At 41.8% G+C, this 6570-nt stretch overlaps 1 pseudogene; it reads right to left on the bottom strand.

Moving 5' to 3' along the window:
• Positions 1–4623: 4623 nt before the first annotated feature.
• On the bottom strand, positions 4624–5331 carry LOC137241813 (flotillin-1-like; annotated as a pseudogene).
• Between the last annotated feature and the right edge of the window lie 1239 nt (positions 5332–6570).

The following is a 6570-nucleotide window of genomic DNA, read 5'->3' on the forward strand; positions in this document are numbered from 1 at the left end:
TTCAGGTATATACATATATGGAAAAGTGGAAAATCTTTTGAAAGAATTTAGGGGTCTAATACTGCAATATATTCCTGCTTATTGCCACAAACAAACAAACAAACTCCAATAAAAAATGGTTGACAAAAATATTCATGTATGTACACTAACATATGTAAAAGCACTTGTAAGTATGTACTTAGTTCGCCTTAAAAGCAACTAAAGTTATACATACGTCAGAGCTTAAAGGTATATCGTTTGTAAGGACCTACGTACATGTGCTTCTAAACATGTGTGTTTTGACAAAGTTAAACTTTTTTATTTAGTTCCAAATGCAGGGATTCCAATTGCAAAATAAAACAAGTAAGGACGGGACTGTCTTCGGCTGTGCCGAAGACTTCATACCTTTCATGAATGGGGCTGAACAATAACTTTATCCCATTCATAATCTCCAAATAATCGGCTGTATAAGATAAGAAGTATATAGTGAACAGATGCAAATACCAAAACGATTTTAAAGATAAATCTAAATATATAAAAAACACATGTCACTATGTTTGCGACCAATGGACTCCTAAACTACTGAACCGATTTTGAACTCGTTTTGTACCCCGTGTGTAATTTGATCTAACTTGAAATATGGGTAGGTTATATCTCCGTTTATAGTCGCACTATTATTTTATTGCAACTTTTTTTATTTGTTTATACGTAATAATAAAATGTTACGTATACGCACCGGTACTCACATTTTCAGGTGGTGCGGATATACTTCCGTGTAACTGGTTGGTGTTTAATTAAACAACGTGCTTATCAATAAAAAATAGTGTAACGACTTTACTGTAATTCCGCTTATTTCAAATCTTCTACTAAGGTTCGAATCACTAAACTGTTGAATCAAATAACTCCAATATTGAATAATGGAAAAATGGCCTTTATTAAAGTACTTCACAATAAATAACTCTACTATTGCCCAACAGATTGCGTGCTTAATCAAAACTGAATTCGAGCGCCTCTACATTTGCTGCCTTTTATATTCAGTTATATGCATGTTGTGCGTTGCTCTCAGCTGCGTGTACCTACATATGTGTAGACATAATGATTGATTCGTTTATGTAGATACATAATGATTGATTTATGGATGTGCATACAAGGCGCTGCTTAGCATCGGCTTAGAGGTGGCAGCACCCCTTAGTGTTGCTAATATTCGTAACACTGCTCTCCACCTAAGTCTGATCGTCGCGATCAGACAAATCTCCCGATCTAAACGCTGCTAGCATCTCCAAATGTACCACTCTTCTACTCCGTGCTTTCCCAGTGGTTTGAATGCGGCAGATGGTATCACTGATCTTCTTCACAACTTTGTGCGGGCCTTCCCAACTGCACGGAATCTTGGATGGAACACCTTTCCACCGGTGAGTACCAAATCTCCCTCCAAGAAACCTTCCGAATTATTGTTCTCATCGTACCTGCGTTTCATCTTACTACTCATTATCCTTGTTTAGGCAGGATGCCTAACTTTTCCGCAACTGATTGCGACCCCCCCAATGCAACTCTGCAAATCGATACTCCAACCCCCCGGTCTCGTGATGGTGCGAGTCTACCGCAGGGGAATCCTAAAACGTACTACGCGATGGCAATGGGGAAAGGGAGCGCGGGACATGAAGACGCGTTTCAACCACGCGCCGTGATGCCCCGCTATCCCTAAGCTTGTGGCTATGCCCTAATCAACCCCCCGGTCTCGTGATGGTGCGAGTCTACCGGAGGGCGATCCTACATCTTCTCTTTTTTTTCTCTACCTCCGGTCTCGTTTCGAGTCTGCCGGAGGGACTCCTACACCTGAATACGGAGCGAGACGCACGAAGACGCGGGAGAGCGTACAAAAAGCTCGCAAACAAAAAAAAAACATTTTTTTTTTCGATCTAAGTTTTTTTTAACAAGACTAACCGGGGGCCCCCTGAACAGAAAACCCCATAATTCACTCGCTCACACAAAGCGAGGACACCAGAAAACATCCCATTCACTCATTCTCCCAGAACGAGGACACCAGAAAAAACCTACCGCAGAAGGGCGAACCGATCTGCCACAGAATCTAAGGGCGTTCGGCCCATTATCTATATTTTTTAAAGGAAAGATTCCACAAGTCAACCCAAATACACTCGCTCCCCGAGCGAGGACACCAGAACCCTAACGCAGAACACGGTCTGCCACAGAATTGCAAATTCACGAAGACTTTTGAGTTAGATATAGGTACGCGATACGTCGCTCTCACCAAAAAGGGTAGTACACGATCTTAAGAATCAGTAAAACGAGGTCAGCAACCCCTGCTGCGATTCCCAATAGGCCTTATACTATTACATAGCCTTGGCTGGCTCTTGAAGAGAAGAGCAACCTGAGTAGACATAAGTCATTTTGCATCAAAATAACGTCTTACAAATTCCATAACCCATACTAGCTTTCCATCAAATCATTAATCTTACTTTTCTCTTCGTTTCGAGACTCCGAGGAAACTGCATTTACATTAAACAAAAGTGAGAGAGACGATGTAATGACCCTTGAGAGCGTAGAAATAAAAGATGGTTACTAAAACTGAGGGTATGCAAAGACTGTTGGTCCTATAATCGAAGAAGTAAGAATGGGGTACTCAACTTCTTAATGTTATTAGCGAACACGGAAATCTAAGATACGTTTCCTTTCCTTTTTTTATGAAATTCTCAAATTTTTAAGGTTAAGGCACCAATAGCCGATGTCAGTAGATATGGCTAAAGAGAAAATGGTTATGCCTAAGGCAGTATGACTACTGAACTTTTCCAGGCGCCTTTATTCCCACACCCTGAGCCCACGGGACTTCCTCAAAATTTTAACATAATTTAATCATGTTTCGATCATAGTTTTTAGTGTTATGACTCTTCTGCTAAACTAACATATATCTTCACACACCACTAGCTACTCTAGTTGGAAATATCTTCCCAGGTTAAACCCAAAGCGATCGCACTATAACTCCCCAGTAGAAGACATAAACATATCAAGCGTGTATTTAATAAAAGGTTTCCACATACCAATTTGTTTTCTACCACAGATTTTTTGTGCTGCTGAAATCGTCAGTAATCTCTCCTTATCGACAAATCGTTGTTGTTCATCCTTTAAAAGACGCATTATGATCTTTGAAGTGACTGATCTAAAGTTTTCGTTGAGCATCTAACAATTATTAAGTAAAAATGTTAGAAATAAATATTGGCTTGTTTTTTTTCTTTTTTAAAACCTACCGCTCCCTTCATTGCACTAAATGAGCATTTCGCTATCAATTCCAAACAACGTACAGTATTTCTGAAATCCTTTAAATCGTCCAAAGTATTTGCAATGAAGATATCCAACCATCATAATAGCCAAACAGATTATAAATGAAATACGCTGAACAAGTGAGACCTTGTGTAGTAAAGGGTAATGCAGAATTCAGGGTCATTACAGCATTCACTCGGCTCCGTTTTTAAAATTGGCCTGGTAAATACTAAACTAAAATATGGGTTATTACTTAGAGATGATATTCGCATACCAGCACACCATGGACGACCTGGTCCTAAATACTCGTAAAAGTTGCGTTGCAAGTATACTGACTTAACGGAATCCTATGGATAGATTTTCATGATCTTTTTGCTCGAAAATGAAACGGATACCAACAAGTTGTAAGTCCTCCTTTCATCGCCACCTTCATATGAATCAGCACCATTATAACCCTTAATCGGCCATTGGAAGCGCATGTCATTTTGGGTGCCTCGCTGGACTCCCTACCCGAAACATCTTTACTCCTGTAACGAGTGATTTCGTTATGTCCACCTGCAGCTTGACTGCCATCTGAATTCGTGGAGATAACCACACCACCAGCAGTGACAGGGGTATTGCCATTACCACCAGCACCACCTCCAGCTCCGCCGGCGACCGTGCCAGCTGGCGGCTGAGTGCTGCAGCTGCACTCCTCTTCCTCCAAAATGCACTCGACCATTTTTCACCCGTCTATTAGTGCGTTTACATTTTTTTGATAAGCGTTTATCAAATAATGATAGTTTAAATGTAAATTGTTTTTCTATCATTATCGTGTGCTCTCGACGAACAAATTAGTTAAAGTTTTGGTAGAATGTGGAAAACGGTACAAACAACTCTTTACACTTTCGTTTTCGTTACAAACAATCGCGACCAACACCACAGCGTACCAATCAATTGTTAATGTATGCGAAAGGCCGTAAATTTTAAAATGACTCTTTACGCTTAAGTTTTGCCCGCTTTATGGAACAATTACGTGGTCCAACACGCATGAACAATACAAAGATTAATTTATAAATACAAATATGCACACACGTATGTAAATACGGTACACTAATTATATATCTGACCCGTTTACAGATCCTTCGAAAGTTATGGGTGGGAACATCCGTACTCTTCTTGTTGGGACTAGAACTATTTTGCTGTGGTTGCACATACGCTGAAGATATCCCAAAACAATAAACCCGCCTGGAAAGATTTTTTTTAACCAATTCTGGTAACTTATTTACGATCTCCAAAACTTCGCCTGTCCATTTGGCAGCACCAATTCCACCTTGTCCGCTTGAACCCATCGTAACCTTCTTAGCTTGCGATAGAGGAGCAGCTACTTCAGCGGCAACCTTCGGTAAGGTTCCAGTAGCATTTCCACCATGGCAGTTCCACGATATTCACGCCAAGCTTTTGCTTTTTGTGCCATTTGTGCTGCCTTAACCTTCGCTTTAGCTTCGATGGCAAACGCGCCTCAGCTTCACCAATACGTGCATCACGTTTTACTTCGGCGATACGTGCCGTACCCAAAGATTTAAGATAGCCCTTCGAATCACCTTCTTAGTCATGTATATCTTTGATGGTATACGACCCCACCGATATACCCATATTAGCCAAATCTGAAGAAGCTACCTAAAATACTTGTTTGCTAAACTTCTTGCGATCTTTATAAATAAATAAAATTTCGTCAACAGTCATAGAGCCCATAATGGCACGCTGATGGCCTTCAAGTGTTACCAGAGCAATATGCTGTATTTCAGCTTCACCTTTACCAAGAAAGTGTTCGCATGCAGTCAATAGCATATCTTGACTTCGGCCCTGAATTTCTACGTGTGCAAATCCAGTTACTGATATTGGTACGCCTTGAATAGCGTATACACAAGGACTCTCCACTTGCAATGTCAGCGTTTAGAGTGCGATTCTTTGAACTTGCTGTATGGTTGGCCACACGAAAGCTCTACCACCAGGCACCAATAATGGTTTCATCTAGCAACAGCCTGAAACCACAAGTGCTTCATTTGGACCACAAGTTACAAACCCCCAAGCCATACTTTAGTAATTTTGCAATGCAATAAATTCTTGCAACAGAGTTAAATCAGTAAATGTTAAAAGCCGCGACGAGGGCAAGTTTCCATCAATAACCAGCTGAAATGAAACAAAAGAAAAAAATCCATTAATAAGTGCACAAATTGGCATCGCAAAAGTGTGACAACTGCCGGCGCGGCCGACGCCGCAGTTGGAGCACCCCCTTTGCAATGCCGGTAACCTGAAAAACACTAAAAACGGAACGATACCGGCATACTTACCCATCCACTGGTCTGGATCTCCACCACCCGTCACCTGAAAAATAAAAGAAAATGCATTAAAATCTGAAATAACATAAAAAATATTTATTTCAGTAAAATTATTGCAAAATATTTTACCACTTACCTTTTTTGTCCAGCAACGCGTAAAATTCCACATGAATTGAAGCAAAAACGGTAAAATAAATCTTTCGATTCATTTTTGTTTTTGCTTCATTCTCTATAATGGAATGTTCAACCAACGTATGTATGTATGTATGATACATACAAGAAAACGAGAAACGACAGAGTTGCCATGTTACCCAACTCGACCACCCAATGGTGCGTTTCTTGTTTGCGTCTGTCTAAGGTTAAATCACAAGAACCCCCCCCCCCCCCCCCCCCCCCAACCTAACTAATCAGGCCGAAAGCATATGAATGATAATATAAATCCATTTATTATTTTTTTTCAACAAATATTAAATTAAATTACTTCACAGCCGTAACTGAGTGGCACAGAAACCCACTTCAGTGGCGAAGACGGCGATGCACGGAGAGCGCTGCGGACGACGCATACCGCTTGGGGCAACTCCAACACCGATACGGGTAAAACTGCATATGCCCATTAAGATGGGCAATCAAGCCGCCAAACGACCGAAGATGCCGTTGGCACACACGACATCGATACCCCCCCTGAGGCGTTGGACCCTGTGCTGGCTGCGGCTCCCATAACACGTTCTCGTGCGCCTTATGGAACCTGGCGTACCAGGCGGTGGTGCTCCCGCGTAACTTAACCACCAGAGGCGTCTGCAGGGCCCGGAGCACACAGGGCCTAACTTGTCGCAACACCTCCTCCACCGCCTGCTGCACCAACTCGTCCGGCGCGTGGCAAATGTAGGAGCCCCTCCGCCGCTCCGGGTATTGTACGTCCGCCACCACCTGGATTGGCTCCTCTCCCCCAGTCTCCAAACACACGAGAAGCATTTGCATCGGTTCCATCTAAAAA

Source organism: Eurosta solidaginis, chromosome 2 (assembly GCF_040869045.1).
Source record: "Eurosta solidaginis isolate ZX-2024a chromosome 2, ASM4086904v1, whole genome shotgun sequence".
In the NCBI taxonomy this organism is placed as follows: Eukaryota; Metazoa; Arthropoda; class Insecta; order Diptera; family Tephritidae; genus Eurosta; species Eurosta solidaginis.